We start from the raw sequence: 21231 nt of genomic DNA, 5'->3' as shown, positions 1-21231 counted from the left end.
AGACAGAGCTCAGACAGTAATGCTCACCTGACCACCGCTCACCTCCTGCTGTGCAGCCCAGTTCCTAACAGGTCAGGTCGAAGTTCCAGGGGTTAGGGATCCCTGACTTATACAAATGGGTGGAAATGTAATGGTTAGTTTTGTAATTAGAGTAAATCCTCATTTTTCACCCAGATTAAAGCAAAAAAAACTTTTTTCAGGGCCTTGAGACCTACTAATGCCTTCAAGGTTTAAGACAGACTTATACAGTGGCTCTGAACCTGAAAAGAAAAAAACAAAACAGAACCCAAAGAAAATTCATAGTTCTGAGATTTTGAAGAGAAAAGGGGCAGGGTGGTAATTTTTTGCTATCTTGGAGGAAGTCTCAAAAGACTCTTCTTGCATGGTTATTGCAATGTTTTTCATCACACTTACCATGCATATTTTACATACATTATAAAACTATATTACATGCTCATGATAAATTACAAAGGTTCACAGATTCCAGCATTACCATTACTACTTTGACTTCTCATGCTCCTGTTATACTAAGTAAATGAAACACAAAAAGGGAAAATAATTTCTGTGGATGTAGAATAAATTCTAATAATTTTAAATTACAAATAATGCCTTTTGATGGGCTGGTCACACCAAAAGAACTCTAGGCTACAAAGTAGTTATGCCAACAATCAACAGTTTTTATAATAATAAAAACTGAAAAACTATATATATATGTGTGTATATATATATATATATATATATGTATGTTTTGTTTTGTTTTTTGAGACAGAGTCTTTCTCTGTCACCAAGCTGGAGTGCAGTGGGGCGATCTCAGCTCATTGCAACCTCCGCCTCCCCGGTTCAAGCAATTCCCCTGCCTCAGCCTCCCAAGTAGCTGGGACTACAGGCAGATGCCACCACGCCTGGATAATTTTTTGTATTTTAGTAGGGACAGGATTTCACCATGTTGGCCAGGATGGTCTCAATCTCCTGACTTCGTGGTCCACCCGCCTCGGTGTCCCAAAGTGCTGGGATTACAGGCGTGAGCCACTGCACCTGGCCAAAAAAAGTATATTTATTACCAGAAGCTCTTCCTAATTGCACTGGCGAGTTATTATGAAATTTGCATAATAGAAAAAAGATTTACTTTGTAAGAAAAGTCTTTTCACATACTCCCCACAAAGGTCTAACTCTGACAACTTGAAAAGCAACAAATGGCTTTCTGAAAACTATCAGAAAAGAAAAATGTTATATTACGTAACTTGTTTAATTTTGCTTCTTGTCCTGAGCCTGAAATGAGATAGATGACATCTGTGCATAATTTCATATGTGCATCACTCTTACAAACTTAGATTTAGGACTTTTTTTTTTTTTTTTTTTTTTTTTTTTGAGACGGAGTCTCGCTCTGTCGCCCAGGCTGGAGTGCAGTGGCGCGATCTGGGCTCACTGCAAGCTCCACCTCTCGGGTTCACGCCCTTCCGCTGCCTCAGCCTCCCGAGCAGCTGGGACTACAGGCGCCCAAGACAAATTTTTAAAAAATAATTTTTCCTATGTAGCAAATATCTTTAGGCTTAGCATCTGTTTTATCAGAACTTAATATATTTAAGATGAAAATTCATTTGTATGTTACGCTTGAAAAGGATATTAATACCCTTTCATATGGCAAACTTACTTTTTAGTAAATTCCATTAGTAACAGGCGCACTATTAAGATAGCCCGATTTACTACTTTTTGAGTTCTCAACATACTGGACACATGTAAAACAGTCACAGTTGTTTTAAAACAAATTTAGCAACCACATTTCTAAACCTTTTCAAACACGAGAGTAACAAATAAGTATCATGCTCTCAAAGAATAAAAATTTTCCAAAATTACATGGCCTCAAAAGTACACATTAAGAATTTTGTATATTTAAAACGGGAGATTAACTTTTAAGCTAAACATTTATACAGGGACATTAGAAAACAACAAAATGTGTGAATGTTTTGTAGCTTTTTTTTTTTTTTTTTTTTTTAGACAGAGTCTCACTCTGTGGCCCAGGCTGTAGTGCTGTGGTACGATCTCAGCTCACTGTAGCCTCCGTGTCCCAGGTTCAAGCAATTCTCCTCCTCACTCACCTGAGTAGCTGGGATTACAGGTGCCTGCCACCACGCCCAGCTAATTTTTTGTTTTTTGTTTTGTTTTTTTTTTTTTTTTTGAGACGGAGTCTCGCTCTGTTGCCCAGGCTGGAGTGCAGTGGCCGGATCTCAGCTCACTGCAAGCTCCCCTCCCGGGTTCACACCATTCTCCTGCCTCAGCCTTCCCGAGTAGCTGGGACTACAGGCTCCCGCCATCTCGCCCGGCTAGTTTTTTGTATTTTTTTTTAGTAGAGACGGGGTTTCACTGTGTTAGCCAGGATGGTCTTGATCTCCTGACCTCGTGATCCGCCCGTCTCGGCCTCCCAAAGTGCTGGGATTACAGGCTTGAGCCACCGCGCCCGGCCCAATTTTTTGTATTTTTAGTAGAGATCGGGTTTCACCATGTTGGCCAGGCTGCTCTCGAACTCCTGACCTCAGGTGATCCACCCACCTCAGCCTCCCAAAGTGCTGGGATTACAGGTTTAAGCCACCGCAACTGGCCTGTTTCTTTTTTCTTTTAAGCGATAGCTCACACCCATTTTCTGGCTTTCCTTCAGGCTTGACTTCTTTGATTCAGTTCTCATGCCTCTACCTATTTGTGCTTCATTACGTTGCACATGTCCAAGAATTAAGTGTTGACTTTCAGTGGTGTCAAAGTAAAAAAAAAAAAAACCAACAAAAATACCTATTTACAGTACATTCATGGTTTAAATTGGTACACAAACAGTTTTTCTTAGGCTTTTATCATTAGACAACATCACCATACTCATTCAAAAATTATATAACTTGTTTCTTTATGCCTATCTGAAGAACTCAGACTGCTGGGTACTGTGAGTTGGATGAGTCCCCCTGCTCCTCAAGACCAAAATTACAGCAAAGTCTCTGTCAAGGTTTCATATTAAAATGTTGAAAGTGGATACAAAATCAAGAGACTAAAACAGTGTATTTTCAATCATGTTTCACACTATTTTTAGTGTATAAGAAGGAAATCAACCTTCATGTAACTGCCATAGGCATATAACTGCCTGAAATTTTCTGGGTAGCCAGCGTGGCAACTGACAAGGATTCAGACTTATTGATTAACTATTAAATACTGCAAGCTAATATCACTCACTATAATACTTAGATTTCTGGTAGAGCAAAGAAATGACTAAACGGCAGGTGTCCTGGATGCTAGTCCCTCTACTGACTGTAAGTGGTAAGTTATTTTCTCTCTTTGGATTTTGCTTTCCTCATCTATAAAATATGAGATTTGGCCAGGAGTGGTGGCTCACGCCTTTAATCCCAGCACTTTGGGAGGCTGAGGTTGGCAGATCACTTGAGGCCAGGAGTTTTGAGAACAGCCTGCTAACATGGTGAAACACCAGGTCTACTAAAAATACAAAAAAAAAAAAAAAAAATTATCTGGGTGGTGTATGCCTGTAATCCCAGCTACTCAGGTAGATGAGGCATGAGAATCTCTTGAATCTGGGAGGCAGAGGTTGCAGTGAGTCGAGATCGTGTCACTCCACTCCAACCTGGGCAACAGAGCGAGACTCAGTCTCAAAAAATAAAAAATAAAATGTGAGATTTGAAGGAGATATCCTGTAAATCCCTTTTAGCCCTAACACTCATTTTTTTAGCATGTTAAATACCATCAAATAGAAACCAATCAGATGTTTACTATTTTTGACAGAATCCAGAAAATCCATAAATAGCACCTCATTCACAGTATTCACAGGAGAAAACAAAAAAAGTACTATCTTTATATGCAGTATGAGTCATGGACTGGGACAGCAACTTGTAAAAGGTCACAAAACTGTAGCATCCTGAGAACAATTACACTAATTTTTAACTTTTTTTTTTCCCTTTTTTAGAGACAGGGTCTTGCTCTGTCGCCCAGGCACGATCAAAGCTCACTGCAGCCTCGACCTTCCAGGCTCAAGGGATCCTGCCTCCTCAGCCTCCCAAGTAGCTGGCACTAAAGGCATGTGCTACCATGCCCAGCTACTTTTTCAGTAGAGATGAGGTCTCACTATGTTGCTCAGGCTGGTCTCAAACTCCTGGGCTCAAGTGATCTTTATGCCTCAGCCTCCCAAAGTACTGGGATTGTAGGTGTGAGCCACGGCACCAGGCTGGTCCTAGTATCTTGGTTGTGACTGCAGTTTTCTATTCTCTATACTACCTTTGTTGCTGTTTGGCAATATTTAGCAATGTGTGGAACCTCTCCCACTCCCAGTTAGCCAATTTTCTCTCTAATGGACTCAGACTTACCCTGCTCAGTTTTTTACTGCTTGGTATTCAAAACATTCTCTTTCCCCTTCAGTTCTAGCATTAGAATAATTACCAATGATACCTTCTCGTTTCCTAAGGATACAAATTAGAGTTCCAGGTACAGGATTTGTCTCATTTTCTATATAATTTACTTTCTACATAAATTTTAACCACATAAAGACTCTGTCACTACTATCTCTACATTAATCAGTATCTGCTCGAGGCCGGTACCTTTAAACAGATCCAATACACCTAAGCATCAAGTGGCTGAAAAAGACACCAGAGGTTCTTTGTACTATTTGCTACAGTGGTTTTGGACCTTCCTTCCTCCGTGATTGTTCTCTTATGCTCTTTCAGGACTCCCAGGCTCCCACTCCTTGATATCAATGAATGAAATTGGTTTCCCAGGTTCTCTAAAGACGCTGGCTTGAACATTCCTTCCACATTTTTCCATAACTTTCCCAAGCAGAATATCCTGCCCTAGCTGTATTCTCTAAGACGTATGTATGTTCTATCAATAATCTGGCTGGCCAAAACCTCAACAAAGTCCCTTTGCTCCCACCTCCCCCGCACAAGTTTGCAGACTTCTCCCTAAAACTGGCAGACATGTACAAGTGAGAGGTCACACTCTATTCCCTGTACCCAGGAAAGGTGGAGGGTGTAAATTCTAGCTTCCAACTAGTTCCAGCAAATTGCACTTCACATTAGGCATTCTCGTCTCAGTCTCTCTGGGACTCCATCTATCCCAGAAAAAAACTGAATAAACTGCACAGCTTTCTTATGCACAAGCTGCCATGGACACTCAAGAATGCATGAGTCTCAGACTTCAAAGGGCTAACATCAGCCAGTATACTCTTACGACCTCAAAGTTTGTTAAAATACTGAAATTCTTACCATTGGCATAGTGTCCTGAGCCACTGCCTAATCCTGTAGCCCAGCATATTCTCTAGGATCCTTACTAACCCATCAACAGGCTAAGGATGGGCACCCTAAAGGGCCCACAGGTCCCTTCTCTAGCATAGTAACCAGCCTCTATTCTGACTGGTTAGTAGCCATGCAGTCAACCCCTACTCCCAGCCCCCAAAGTTGTACCTTCTGGACAATGCCTTTGGATTCTTCTAGATACTCCCAAGGACTAGGCTGTGCATTTCTTACCTTTCCCACCCAGACGTGGGGCAACTCAAATGGGTCTGGAAAGTTAGATATAGCACTAGCCAGTCCAGATTACTGAATCCAGTTCTTTCATGTCTCCTCTGCCAGAGCTGGCCTGGTACCCGACAGGAGATACGATACCAGTGGCAATGGTATTGGCACCTCATCAGGCAAATGCCCGGTGCCTTTTTTTTTTTTTAGATGGAGTCTCGCTCTGTTGCCCAGGCTGGAGTGCAGTGGCATGATTCCAGCTCATTGCAACCTCCACCTCCTGGGTTTAAGCGATTCTCCTGCCTCAGTCTCCTGAGTAGCTGGGATTACAGGTGTCTGCTACCATGCCCGGGTAATTTTTGTATTTTCAGTAGAGATGGGGTTTCTTCATGTTGGTCAGGCTGGTCTTAATTCCTGACTTCAAATGATCCGCCTGCCTCAGCCTCCCAAAGTGCTGGGATTACAGGCATGAGTCACCCTGCCCTGCCGGTGCCTTTTGATTCCGAGGCTGTGACTACTCACCACTGATTCCCTGGAGTTGCCTTCATGTGGTTGGTTACCTGTGGGAACTGCAGCCGGCCCAGAATTTTGAATGAGGCAGCCAGGAAGGGCAATATGCTAGCTGGCGGATGGGGCCACCACACCAACTATTACATAATTTAAATATTACTTCTGAAAAAAGGCATATGCAACCAAGCTACCTATGTTTTTTTTACCCCTTCCAACATATCTGATGACTTAGCCCTGGTGAAAAAACAATCAAAGACACTTGTTGATTGTGCCAAGAATTGGGTCAGCTAGCTGATAGGCCATCAAATTTTAACTGCATTTTTTTACTATTTTTGTTTAATGTATTTAAGACCACCTCCTTACAATTTCCAGAGAGAAAATACGAAACAAGAAACAGACTTGGTTTCAAATACATAAAGAGTGTGCTGGAGTTTAAAGCATTACTAATAACATTGTTACAGAAGAATGACAGCTTACTCCAGGGTACTTCGGTATTCCTGGGGAATAAACATGATTTCTCTTTTTCCTCCCACTGGGATGTTGTCAGGTGGTCACTGCTCCTGTCCTTTGACATGTTTTCCATGCAGAAGATATGGAACATGGAAATCATGCTGACAGTTGGAATAAACCATTCCTAATCCCATGCCAGAACCAAAGGCTAATGGCCACATTCTTCTTTTAAAGAAGGTAAGTGAGAAAACAATCCCTAATCCAAAACCAGTACCTATCTAACACATCCAGCAGGCACTGGTCCCACTTCCTGCTCAGCTCCACCTCTGACATGTTCCCCACCCACAGCTCCAGCTTTCCTCTCATTCTAACTGCATTTAAGAGACATCTTGTAATGATTCTACACGCAAAAGTTCAAAATAAGAACTCTTGAATCTTTCAACTACTCTAATATGAGTTCTGACCTGATAGCACCTTATCACCATTCTTGCCCAAGACTTGACAGGCCAGCCCATATTAGGGTAGGTAGGCTTATATGGGAGTGATGTGAGGTGTTCATATAAATTAAAGTGAACTCCTGCTTTTCAAAGAAAACAAGTCTCCTTTGGTCAAGAAAAAGAGGGGTTTCACTAAATGACACTCTTGGTAACCTGTCATCCCTTTCAAATGGATGTATTCACTTTCAGAGTGAGGTTCAGTTTCCACAATACAGAGAGGGAAAACACGAGTTGAGGAGAACCCCATCTTCCCCTAATAAATGCTAGTGCTTTTCAATGGGGGAAAACAAAAACCCCAAAGAACTCTGGCTCTAAAAGGACCAGGGTAGTCTCATGTACTAACTGCACAGAAGGGATAAACCAGTCTACTCGTCTTTCTTTACATCAGAGAGGTCTCCTTGCTCCCAAGTTTTCAGTTTCTTCTAACCGATAACCTGGACAGCTGAAATGATCCAGCTGATTCTCTGTCACATGATCTGGAAATCCAGGCAACAACAGAGGTCACATCACCCTGAGAGATGCTCCACACCAAACCCTCTGGCCAACACTGAAACTAAGACAAATAAACTGGATCAACCAAGAGATGGCCAAACATAAGCTACACCTGACCAAAGTCACGGCCACCCTGCAGTGCCTTCCAAAGAGCAGAGTGCTGGAGGACAAATGGAGACTACACTATCAGATGGGCAGATGTGCCTCTCAGTAGAATGAGCCCCACACAAATATTATGGCTTTGCCACACCACTGCCCTGACAGGCTGCCTCAGGCTGCACAAGTTATTCAACAAACATGACAAAATGTTCGGTGGCCTCCCTCCACACCAAACAGTGCTACTCAAGTGTCATCTATACTGATGCCAGCCCATGAAGTATGCTACTGATCCACAAGTACAGAAATTAAGTTTAAAAAAAAAAAACAAAAACGGGTATAGAAATTTGACACAGTAATTTTTTTTTTTTCTCTGAGAGTCTCTCTCTGTCACCCGGGCTGCAGTGCAGTGGCGTGATCTCAGCTCATTTCAACCTCCACCTCCTGGGTTTAAGCGACTCTCCCATCTCAGCCTCCCGAGTAGCTAGGATATAGGCATGAGCCACCATACTTAGCTAATTTTTATATTTTTTGGTAGAGATGGGGTTTCATTATGTTGGCCACACTGGTCTCAAACTCCTGGTCCCTGTAATTCCTACCAAAGTGTTGGGATTACAGGCGTGAGCGACTGCATGTAGCTGACACAGTAATTATGTCTGTTGAATTTAACAAAATATTTGGTTTGTATTTTAAAATTTTTTGTAATTCACTTCATTCATTCATTCATTCATTCAAGACAGAATCTCATTCTATTGCCCAGGCTGGAGTGCAGTGGTGCGATCTTGGCTCACTGCAATCTCCGCCTCCCGGGTTCAAGCGATTCTCATGCCTCAGCTGAGTAGGGGGGATTACAGGTGTGAACCAACATTCCCAGCTAATTTTTGCATTTTTAGTAGAGATGGCGTTTTGCCACGTTGGCCAGGCTGGTCTTGAACTCCTAACCTCAAGTGATCCACCCGCCTCAGCCTCCCAAAGTGCTGGGATTACAGGTGTGAGCCACCACACCCTGACCTAGTAATCATTTCTTTATTACACATTACCAAAGTATCAGACTGTGATGGACTGGAATTTTTTAAAAAATTTATCTTTTGGCTGGGCATGGTGGCTCACCCCTGTAATCTCAGCACTTTTGGAGGCTCAGGCAGGTGGATCGCTTGAGCCCAGGAGTTCGAGGCAGCCTGGGCAACATGGTGAAACCCCAACTCTACAAAAAAAATTAGCTGAGCGGGGTGGCGCACACCTGTAGTCCCAGCTACTCAGGAGGCTGAGAGGCACAAGAATTGTTTGAACCCAGGAGATGGAGGTTGCACTGAGCAGAGATTGTGCCATTGCGCTCCAGACTGGGTGAGAGTGAGACTCTGTCTCAAAAAAAAAAAAAAAAAAATTAAATTAAATTAAATTTAAAAAAGAAATATTGTTGCATGAATAAATACATTACTGTTTCTTGCCTCTAAACCTTTGATTATTCAACTGCCACTGCCTACAGGCCCTTTTCTCATATTCTCTCCTTCTTGCCAAGTATGATTTAAACTAGGCTTAGGCACCAACTCCTACAGGAAGCACTCCTTGAACCTGGCCCTCTACTTTTCACTCATTGACTACCAATCCATAAACTGAACAGTGAAAAGTAACTACACAGCTACACATTCACGCAGACAACAGAATTTTACTACTTCTTCTCCTCACTACTGGTTCATATTTCTGAAACCAGAAAACACCATTCCATCCCTAGTAACTACGGCTTCCACCTGTTACTTCCCTACTACACTAAGTACTTCTTTACATTAACTGCATACATTGTCCCAAGGGTCAAGATACACCTTAAAAAATTAAGGGAAAAAAAAAGCATTCCTATATACACCGGGAAAGTCAGTGCAGCGAGGAAGCCTCATTTTTTTTCTATACAATGTTCTCATGACTGCCAAATGCTAGAAGTCTTCTTCTGGGTCTATTCAAAGTCAATCTCATGAACTCTCATTTCCAACTTACATCTATCATGTTCTTCACACTGTTCTTGACCTGCATGGACTCCAATCTCTGCTCTGTACCTTGGCTAAGCACAGACAACCTGGGCATAAAGAGTCAGAGTAAACTATGGAAATTTACCCAAGCTTACTTCTTCCTGTCCCACCCCCTATCATGACCAAGGACAATCCAGATAAAGCCCTTGTTCAGGGCTGGGAAGGCAGGCAGGAAGCTTGTAGTCCAATTCTGTACTTTTAAATCAGTCCATCTCTCACCAAGAAACCATACAGCTAACAGCCACTAAACAAGCCTCAAACATCCCAACACCATTCATGGCAATGCTCTAGAATCATTCTTCTACACTTAACCTTACTCAGTTCCATTTTAGTTCTTGGCTCCTGACTCTGTCTACCAGTTTACCATGCCCTTGTCTAATATTTGTTGACTGAACTTTTTTCCCAAGCATAACCTTTGGTGTTTTCTGAGACTTTTAGTCTCCTAAAAGTTCTACTGTGGCTCTTTTCACTGCCTGCTGCCTTGGGTATGATGCCCACCTGAGCTTCAGCCCTGGAGATCTACTATGGGCTCTGTGCCTTTAGCAGGTCTACCTAGGTCCCAAAACAATTCACGTGACCAAACACATTTCTTAGAAATTCCACATCAATGGCATACCATAGCAATTTATCCACATCTTGGTTGAACTATTATTTAACTACTGATGAGCTGCTTCTCATTTCCTTTCTCTACTGAATGCTATCTATCCTGTCTACAAATAAAATTACTTCTCTACAAGTAAATTGTTTCTAAATAACTTCTACTTCAGTTTAAAAGTAGAAAATAAAAAGTCAGGAAGAACAATATAATTAAACATTCAGAATACGTCACCAGGTGCAGTGGCTCACACCCATAATCCCAGCACTTTGGGAGGATCACTTGAGGCCAGGAGTTCAAGACTAGCCTGTAGAGATCCTGTCTCTAAAAAAATTAAAAAACAAACAAACAAAAAGCCAGGCAGGATGGCACATGCCTGTAGTCCTAGCCACTCAAAAGGTTGTAATAGGAGGATTGCTTGAACCCAGGAGTTCAAGGCTGCAGTGAGCTATGATCACACCACTGAACTCTAGCCTGGGTGACAGAGACTGCGTATCACCAAAAAAAAAAAAAAAAGGCTGGGCGTGGTGGCTCACGCCTGTAATCCCAGCACTTTGGGAGGCTGAGGTGGGTGGATCACCTGAGGTCAGAAGTTCGAGACCAGCCTGGCCAACATGGTGAAACCCCATCTCTACTAAAAATACACAAAATTAGCTGGGTGTGGTAGTGGGCGCCTGTAATCCCAGCTACTTGGGAGGCTGAGGCAGGAGAATTGCTTGGACTTGGGAGGTGGAGGTTGCCGTGAACCGAGATCATGCCACTGCACTCCAGCCTGGGTGACAGAGCAAGACTCCATTTCAAAAAAAAAAAAAAAAAATACTATTATTCTTAAAAATAAAAAATGTGTTAACAGTATCTTAAAATATTATAAACTGCCTCTTGTGCCTTCCAAACTGTACCCTCTTCCTCTCTGTCTACTGAGTCTTAAGACATCTCTATCACTTTTTTTCTTTTTCTATTTTTTTGAGATGGAGTCTCACTCTGTTGCCCAGGCTAGAGTTCAGTGGCATGATCTCGGCTCACTGCAACCTCCAACTCCTGGGTTCTAGCAATTCTTCTGCCTCAGCCTCCCAGTAGCTGGGATTACAGGCATGCATCACCACACCGAGCTAATTTTCTATTTTTAATAGAGATGAGGTTTCAGCATTTTGCCCAGGCTGGTACCTCAAGTGATCTGCTGACCTCGGTCTCCTAAAGTGCTGGGCTTACAGGTGTGAGCCACTGCACCTGGCCCACTTTTCTAACTATTGTAAAAATAGAAAACTGATATTCTCTCAAAATGATGCTTCCATTCTGAATGAGTCATTTCACAGGAGCCCAGGATGCAGTTAAGTAATGGTTTCATGTAACCACAGGTAGGCTGATACCACACCATCACATGAACATTACACATAATGTTATGTATGAGAAACAAGGGGGAAAATGTCTCCATGAAAACGAAGAGATAGGAGAAAAAGACTTGCCACATTAACTTGACATTAAAATAAAAACCTTTTTTTTTTCTTTTAAAGAAATGGGTTTGTGTGGGCTGCCCAATACACTGCTGTGTGAAATTAATCATACCAAATTTGCCAGTAAAAAAATGAAAATATCGGCCGGGCGTGGTGGCTCATGCCTGTAATCCCAGCACTTTGGAAGGCCAAGGTGGGTGGATCACAAGGTCAGGAGCTCGAGACCATCCGGGCTAACACAGTGAAACCCTGTCTCTACTAAAAATGCAAAAAATTAGCCGGACTACTCGGGAGGCTGAGGCAGGAGAATGGCACGAACCCGGGAGGCGGAGCTTGCAGTGAGTAGAGATCGCTCTACTGCACTCCAGCCTGGGTGACAGAGCGAGACTCCGTCTCAAAAACAAAAGGAAATATCAATGTAATTAGATCATACCAAGAGACTATGCAACATAGATGAGAAAACTTTGCCATTACTCACGATAAAAAGGCATTTGCATCATCATAAATTGTTTTGAGCAATTCCAGACTAATCCATCAATGCTAATAAGGAATATATCTTTGATAAATTCGATAATGAAAAAAATCAAACTTTATCCTTCTAGACCTACTACAGCATTTTTTGTTTGTTTTTTTGAGACAGAGTCTTGCTCTGTCACCCAGGCTGGCGTGCAGTGGCTCGATCTCAGCTCACTGCAACCTCTGCCCTCCTGGGTTCAAGCAATTCTCCTACCTCAGCCTTCCAAGTAGCTGGGATTACAGGCATGCATCACCACAGCAGGGTAATTTTTTATTTTTTATTTGCATTTTTGGTAGAGACAGGGTTTCACCATGTTGGCCAGGCTGGTCTTGAACACCTGGCCTCAAGTGAGCCACCCTCCTCAACCTCCCAAAGTGCTGGGATTACAGGCATGAGTCCAGCCTATTACAGCATTTCTAACTACTATAAAAATGGGTTGTTTCCTTCTCTGCTCTTCTTCAGTGTATTATCAAAAGAGGTAAAATCATCAAAAGGCAAACAAAAATCACAGAATTCCAAGACTAAAATAAGAACTATTTCAGCTGAAACTCTAAAATATTCATGTTGCTTAATCCATCCAATAACCCTACATTGTAGATTAAAAAGACTTGATCATTTAATTATGAGGAAAAGTTTCAGAAAATTACGTGAGTTGATCAAGCTGCAGTCAAAATTGCAACTTAACTTTGAATTCTGCAATTTCAAACTCTGTGTTGTACTAAATTAGTGGTTTCTGTCTCCCTCTGCCCTTTACAACAATCCCTGAGATACTTCTAAGGAGCAGTCTGAAACTACAGAACTCCATTGCTCCGTGAACACCACTGTCAAGCAACTTACTATATACTTCTTGATGAAACACATTACATTTTCAGAAAGCTTTGAATACTGGAAGTCATTAAAAGCATTTATATTTGGACAGGCATGGTCTCTCACACCTGTAATCCAAGCACTTTGGGAGGCTGAAGTAGGCAGATCACCTGAGGTCATACGTTCAATACCAGCCTGGCTCTACTAAACTCCGTCTCTACTAAAAATACAAATATTAGCTGGGTATGGCGGCACGCGCCTGTAATCCCAGCTACTTCGGAGGCTGAGACAGGAGAATCGCTTGAACCCAGGAGGTGGAGGTTGCAGTGAGCTGAGATCGTGCCATTGGAGTCTAGCCTAGGTGACACAGCGAGACTCTATCTCCAAAAAAAAAAAAAAAAGCATTTATATTGCACTAATTAGTGCCTCAAAACAGTTATGGAACACAGTACGATTTAATTAAATTTAAGGTATAATACTCTAACATCTCAGTGTTGCTTAAAGTTGCCAGCAGAAATAATTTCTGGCGGTATTCACTCTTCAAACACAAATCAAGCTTTTTCTTAGGTGCTTAATACTGAGCCAGACCCTAAGGATATAAAAACACAGTTCCTGCATTCAAAAATGTTAATCCCACAAAGCAAGACTAGTACTAATCCACATTCTATGTAAGAGCCATCGGGTTCCCACCATCTTCATCAAGCTATATATTCCCTTCATCAAGCTATATATTCAAGAGTAGGAGGCTTACCTTATTTACTTTTATATTTCCATCACTAGCATGTAAAAGCGGTGCAATAAATGTTCAATGCAAGTCTAGGTAACAATTCCTTAAAATTTAAAAAGCTAAAGTTTTAAGCAGTATAAACGACAAACAAGTTATTTCCATCATTAATTCACACAATCAACTTTTTCACTTCAAATAGTCAAATTATATTAATAGATCATAAGCTACAAAAACAAGGTAAAACTTCCTTAGAACGCAATCATGGCCACCTACAGCGGCTCATACCTGTAATCCCAGCACTTTGGGAGACCAAGGTAGGAGGATCACCTGAGCCCAGGAGTTTGAGACTAGCCTGGGAAACACAGTGAGATTCCATCTCTAAAAAAATTTAAAAATTAGCTGGGAGGACTGCTTGAGCCCAGGAGCTCAAGGTTACAGTGAACTATGATTGCACCACTGCACTCTAGCCTGGCAGCCTGGGTGAAACAAAGACTCTCTTAAAAAAAAATATAAGAAAGAGTCTTGTCTAAGAATTCTGAACCTGGGGTCCCGATGGACTTCTAGGGATATGTAAAACTGCAAAAATTTTTGGAAAGAACATACAGCAGATGAATTAGGACCTAAAATTTAAAAGAACCACTGATTAAGGCAAATGCCCTAACTTTACACACAAAGGAACTGCAGAAAAGAAGGAAATGTCTCCTAAGTGCCTCTCAACTAACCAGTGTTAAGAGCTACATATTTATTTGCTAGGGTTCCCATGACAAAGTACAAAGACTAAGTGGCTTAAACAATAGAAATTTATTTTCCCACACTTCTGAAGGCTAGATGTCCAAGATTAAGATGTCCACAGGGTTTGTCTCTTCTCAGGCCTCCCTCCTCAGTTTGTAGATGGCCTTCTCCAGTGTCTTCACATGATCTTCCCTTTGTGTTTGTGTCCTAACCTCTTCTTATAAAGACGCCATTCATACTGGATTAGGGCCCATATGTATAATGTCATTTTATCTTAATTACCTTTTTAAAGGCTCCATCTCCAAATATGCTCGCATTCTAGGTACTAGGAGTTATGACTTTAACCTATAAATATGGAGAGCATACAATTCAACCCCTAACATTCTGCCATCTGGTCCTTCAAACTTCATGTCCTGCTCAGACACAAAACACATTCACTCCATCCCAACACTCCCAAAAGTCTTGACCCATTTCAGTATCAACTCTAAGCCCCAAATCTCATCTAAATCTCATTTAGATCAGGTACAGGCATACTCAAGGTTTCATCCTGAGGCAAAATTCTTCTCCAGCATGAACCTGTGAAACTAGACAAGTTATTTGCTTCCAAAATACACCAGTGCATACAATAAACATTCCTATTCCAAATAAATCAGAAAGAAGGGGTGATGGGTCCCAAGCAAGTCTGAAACGTATCAAGGCAAATCCCATTAGATTTTAAGGCTCAAGAATAATCTTCTTCAGCTTCATTTTCCATCTTCCCAGCTGACAGGGGTGGCAGCCCTGTCTTCTGAGCCCACCAGTATGGTAGCCCACCTTGACTCCTCAGGCCTGAGCCCTCTAGTCTTGTGGTAGCAACAGTAGCCCCTTTGACTTCTTAATCATCTTCAGGGTCATTCTTCCCTTTTCTTGAAGGAGAACACATGTTCACAGCTAGATAGCTCTACTGACCCATTTTATAGAACCCCAGAAATCCAACAGACTTCTTTCATTTTTATCCCTCTGTTCCCTTCACTACCAGTCAGCAGCATTTCCAATGGTATAATCCCATCTCTATCCTGGTTTCTGCTAGTTGCTGCCAAGATGGCTGACTGGATCCATGAGTCACATACCCCTGCTTTAGAAAATGGTTGTCTTGCAACAACTTTGATGTTCTCTCCGAACATGCTAAATTTTTGAATATGAATAGACTGAGAATTTTCCAAATCTTCAGGTTCTGGTTCCTTTTGGCTTAATAATTCCTTCTTAAATTTCTCTCTCCTCTTGCATTTTACTTTAAGCAGCAAGGAGAAACCACACCACATCTTTAGATTGCTTAGAAATCTCAGCTAAACATTCAAGTCATCACTTACAAGTTCATCCACTTTCCACAAAACACAATTTGGCTAGGTTACTTGCCACATTATAATAACCATTGTCCTTCCCTCAGTTTCCAACAATATTTTCCTCATTTGTTTGAGATCCTACCAGAAACACCTGTAACATTCATATTTCTACCAATATTTATTCAAGGTGACATATGTGTACCTCTAAGATGACAGAAGCTTTCTCTACAGCTCTGTTTTCTAAGCTTCACTAGAATCACCTTCAACATCCATATTTCTACCAACAATCTCCTCAAGGCAGTCTACGCTTTTTCTAACAAATACTTCTTCTGGCCTCTACCCATTATCTAGTTCTAAAGCCTCTTCCACATTTTTAGGTATTAATTACACCAGCACCCCATTTTCCAATACCAAAATCCGTATTAGTTACTAGGGCTTCCACAGCAAAGTATCACAGATTGGGCAGTTTAAAGAACAGAAATTTATTTTCTCACACTTCTAGAAGTCCAAGATCAAGGTGTCAGCAGTGTTGGTTTCTTCTAAAGCCTGTAGATCTCTTTGGCTTGTAGACGGCCATCTTCCTCCAGTGTCTTCACATGGTCTTACCTTACTGTGTGTCTGCTTCCTAATCACCTCTTCTTAATGGAAACCACTCATATGGGATTGGAGTCCACTCATATGACTTCATTTTATCTTCATTACCTTTTTAAAGGCCCTATCTCCAAATATAGTTACATTCTAGGTTCTACAGTTAGAACTTTAATCTTCAATATATGAGCTGGGTGTCTGTGTGTGTGTGCGGGGTGGGGGGCGGGGGGAGGTGGATAATTCATCCCATAACAAACCCAAACTATTCGCATTCACTTATTGTATGAATACTGAATACCAATCTTTTCCAGCCACCATGCTAACTGATGACCATGCAATAGTGAGCAAAACAGGTATAATACCTGACTCATGTAGCTTAAAAATAATGAAGGGAAATAATCATATACAAATGAATAAAGTACATGAGAGCATTTGAGACCTCATCAAGCTTGCTATGTCCAAGAAAACTCAAATCGGAAGGACAAGAATGGGAGGGGTATGTGCACATACTTTTTAGCAAGAGGGAACAGCATAGCACATTCAAGGAATTAAGAGGTGGCCATCAGGGCTGGAATACAGAAAGTGAGAAGAGTAGCTAAAAAAACATGAAGTCGGATAGGAAAAACAGTCAAATAATCCAGGATCTTAAACATCATATTATGATTTCTGGTCTTTATTCTAAGAGCAATGGGAAGCAACTGAAAGGCGTTAAACATGATCACATTTTCCCTTGAAAATATCACTCTGACAGAGAGAGGCGACAAGGAGCTTCTAAGGTGCTGGTAATGTCATATTTCCTGACCTGGGTATTAATTATATAGACACACTCACTGTGTGAAAATCCATCAAATGATGGTAGTTAAAAATGTAGGAATAGATCCAAGAGATATTCAGGTGGCAAAGTCCATAGAATCTATCTGATGGATTGAATATGAGGAGGAAAGAAGGCATTGAAGAAGACTCTCAACAGTCTAGCTTACAGAAATAGATGAACGTAAATCCATTCACTGTGGGCAGGAAATCCTGGAGTCCCAGATTTAGAGAGATCACAGGTTCAACTGGAGCAGCCTTTTAAGCTTATAAGTGGAAATGTCAGATAGACAGTTAAATATACAGACTGGAGTTCAGAGGATAAGGTTAAGAAGAAAATACATTTGGGGGTTAATATTGTTAATAGAACCAGTAGGTACAAAAATCAATCAGCCAACTATTTAATGAGCTCCTACAGTACTACAGGCACTGCTTTAGATTTTGTGGACACAGCTGTGAACAAAATAAACATGTCCACCTTGATCCTATATTCTATTTCAGGAATACTGTCAACAAATCAGTAGCAACGTCAACTACAAGTACTACAGTGAAAGTGACATCTCAGGTGAGACCTGAACATTAAGAAAATGCTAGGCATAGGAAGAGTAGACAAGAATAGCATTCCAAGGAGAAATAACAGCCAGAGCTTTTAGCAAGGACAAGCTTATCATGTCTGAAGAATAGTTCAAAGAGGCCAATATAGATGGATTGTAGTAAATGAAGACTGATATAAGAGGGTCAGAGAAGCCGCCAAGGACTAGATTATGTTGCATTTAAGCAGTGAATGATATTATTTATGTATTTTAAAAAGAATTTATAGACTACTCTAGCTGCTGTGTGGATAAAATTGTAGGGTGGCAAAAATAAAAGTGGGGAGACTACTATGTCCACATGAGAAATGATGAGACCACACAGGGAAAGCTATGAGTAAGAATAGAAGATTGTCTAGAACGAAATTTGAGGAATTCTAAAAGTCAAGAACCAAGAGGAGAAGGCGGCAGCAAAGGAGACAGAAATAGCCACAGAGATCTGAACAAAAATCATATGTCAAGGAAGTCAAGTAAAGTATTTTAAGGAAAAACTGATCGAAAGTTACATGTTTGCTGAGTAGTCAAATAAGATGAGTAGTGAATAATGCCCATGAATACAAAGGAATATTCTGGAGACCTTAAAAATCAATTTAGAGGAATGATAGGGACAGAACCTAAAATGGAGTGGGTTCAATATTATCAGAGGTGAAGGAGAAAAAGACAAGGAATGTAGACTGCTCTTTAGAAAGAAGTTTGGCTATAAATGAGCTCTGTCAGATTGGAAGACTTGATCATGTTTAACTGTTGATGGGTCAGACTCAGGAAAGGTGGCGAGGTTGAAGTTACAGAGAGAAGGAATAACCGACAATGCATAAAATTTCCTGAGAAGGAAAGAGATGCAATTCAGAGTACAGGTGAAGGCATTCAATAAACAAATGGAAGAAAGGATGGACACAAATGGAGGTGGAATTCAGACTGCCTAACTCTCATAATAATGTGTTCTTCCCACTAAAATCATGCTATGAATATTTTGAAAAGTGTCCAAAACAGGTCAACAAAATAACCAAAAGAAAGTTACTGAATTACTGAGGTTGAAGAGCCAAATAATGACCCAATATATATTATTTTCAGATAAATAATGAAAAATCATGTGAAGATATGCATCAGTACAAGCTATTCTTGATTGCTGAATACAGATAAATATGTGAAAAAAGATGCAAGCATTTGTATGTTTTCTTTTTTTAAGTTACACATAGGATTACAGTTCTTTGGAAAAAGCGTTCTAAAAAGTGATAGTCTAGAAATTCTTCTGTAAACTGTTAAAGCAAAAAACTAGAACACAATCTGAAAAGAACCTTAAAAGAAATAATGAAAAGGCTCAACTCTGCTCTACTACTCTGTATTCTAGGATTTAATTTATTGATCATAAACCACAAATCTAAATAAAGACTACTGGTGAGGTTAAAATGGAAGAAAAGGCTCTGATATGACATTGGATACACCAAGTTAAATGGGTGATCCTTCTTCTTTGGTGGTCTGGACATCCTTTCCTCAGCAAGTATCAAATACAATTAACTCAGGCTCCATGTCCACATTTCCTATACAGGTTCAGCACTCACAATCCAAGAAGCTCCAAAATCCTGAACTTTTTGAGCACTGACATGATGCTCAAAGAAAATGTTCACTGAAGCACGTTGGATTTTCAGATTAGATATGCTCAATCAGTACGTATTCTGCAAATATTCCAAAATCCAAAAGAAAATCGGAACTCCAAAACACTTCTGGTCTCAAGCATTTCAGATAGGGATATTCATTAAACTTTTATTACGAACTGCCCTGTAATATTGCTCTTCTTTGATCACTGCTTCCTTTGCATCAAAAGTTTGTTGACTGTTTCAGGGAGAAGACTGTGCCTAATATCCAATAAACAGTTACTGATTCTTAGTAAAGGATAAAGCTCCTGGGACACAGTAGTGATCCAAAGATAACAAGATCCCTGGTTTTAATTTTCAAAATGTCTAGCCCATAGCTCCTATCACATTTCCTATAAACACTTCAGTTTACTAATATTCTAGATGTCTTAACTGCATCTCTGCCAAGGGTTACACTGAACTATATACCAATAATCTCAATACTCTTAAGTACTGCTTACCACTTTCCTGAATTGAAAACTATGTAATCTATTCATAAAACCAATCACATTTCTTCTTTCATGAAATCTTTTCTATTCTAAACAAAAACTCCAATTCTAGTTTAACATTTAGAACGAAGAAAAAACACAAACTACTCTTAAGGAATTAAGAGAAACCAAACAAGACCCAGGTTTTCCATTTTTTTAAGTTGACTAAAACAAAATAAAGCAAATACACAACAGTAAGAATTCTATACTTAAAGATTTTCCTCGTAAAATTTAAATTATTTACAAAGCAAACTTAAGTAATTGTTTCTTTTAGTGTTTTTAGAAAATTAATTTAAAATATCATAAAAGAATAAAAAAGTTCCTATAGAGAAAAAGCTCCTTTAATTCTTCAAATATTCAGAAAATTTATGTAATTTCCAAGATACCTACTACTAACATACTTAAGCAGTAAGTGGACATAAAAGAAAAATAAGTAAAACCACTTACAAGTAGTATTGACTTATTTTAGGAAATACTACCTGAAAATTAATTAGGGTAAAAAAAACCCAACTTACATAATGTAACAATCCATTTATTGAACACTATACATTTCAAATGCTAATTACAATCATCAAATATTAAAATTAATTTAAAACCTTAAAGCACAACACTATATGTAAATAATTCAATGGAAAAAAATGTTCCGGAGATATGCTTAAGTGTATGGATGTTTAATTTACAGAAAACATTTAACATCAAATAGTATAAACCCTTTCCTTTTTTTTTTTTTTTTTTTTGAGACGGAGTCTCACTCTGTCCACTTAGGCTGGAGTGTGTGGCACAATCTCAGCTCACCGCAACCTCCGCCACCCAGGTTCAAGCGATTCTCCTACCTCAGCCTCCCAAGTAGCTGGGATTACAGGCACACGCCACCACACCCGGCTAATTTTTCTATTTCCAGTAGAGACAGGGTTTCACCATGTTGGCCAGGCTGGTCTCGAACTCCTCACCTCAGGTGATTCACCCGCCTGGCCTCCCAAAGTGCTGAAATTACAGGTGTAAGCCATTGTGCCCGGCCCAACTCTTTTCAATTTTGACTTTTAAAAACAGAATTCTAAATGGCCACTTAAAGATTTCTTCATTCAACTTCCGTGATAAATCAACATACCTTATAACCTTATAAAATAAAGATACCATAAAGATGGAATCAACTCTTCACTGGAATTTCTTTTTAATCTTGGAAAAACACTAAATCAAAAAAAAAAAAAAAAAAGGATAACTATGTGGTTTAAAAATAATACAGGGTTACAGCAGATAAATGTCTAACATAGATTTGAATCAGTTTTAGCTCTTTCTAGAGAAATCATTTTGGATAAGTTGTTTAACTTAAATTTTTGTTTCCTCTTTCTAAAACCATTGTAGAATTGTGAAAATTTAGAGACTGTAACAATCACATTTAGATGGGGGCTTAGCAC

At 40.2% G+C, this 21231-nt stretch overlaps 1 protein-coding gene and 1 pseudogene across 2 annotated transcripts in view; both read right to left on the bottom strand.

The window, feature by feature from the left end:
- Nucleotides 1–21003, bottom strand: part of LOC111540476 — a 72482-nt gene extending 51479 nt beyond the window's left edge. Inside the window, exon 1 of one of the 2 annotated variants that reach the window (XM_023208787.2) lies at nucleotides 20925–21003. The gene's annotated coding sequence lies outside the window, so the exon portion shown is untranslated. Of the gene's footprint in view, nucleotides 1–27; nucleotides 404–20924 lie in introns of those variants that run through there. The other variant, XM_023208785.1, reaches the window with a different exon arrangement.
- LOC111540479 lies at nucleotides 6088–7591 on the bottom strand (annotated as a pseudogene).
- Nucleotides 21004–21231: the final 228 nt, after the last annotated feature.

Source organism: Piliocolobus tephrosceles, chromosome X (assembly GCF_002776525.5).
Source record: "Piliocolobus tephrosceles isolate RC106 chromosome X, ASM277652v3, whole genome shotgun sequence".
Classification (NCBI taxonomy): Eukaryota; Metazoa; Chordata; class Mammalia; order Primates; family Cercopithecidae; genus Piliocolobus; species Piliocolobus tephrosceles.
The sequence above is the reverse complement of the archived record's forward strand: the minus strand, read 5'-3'. Positions and strand labels throughout refer to the sequence as shown.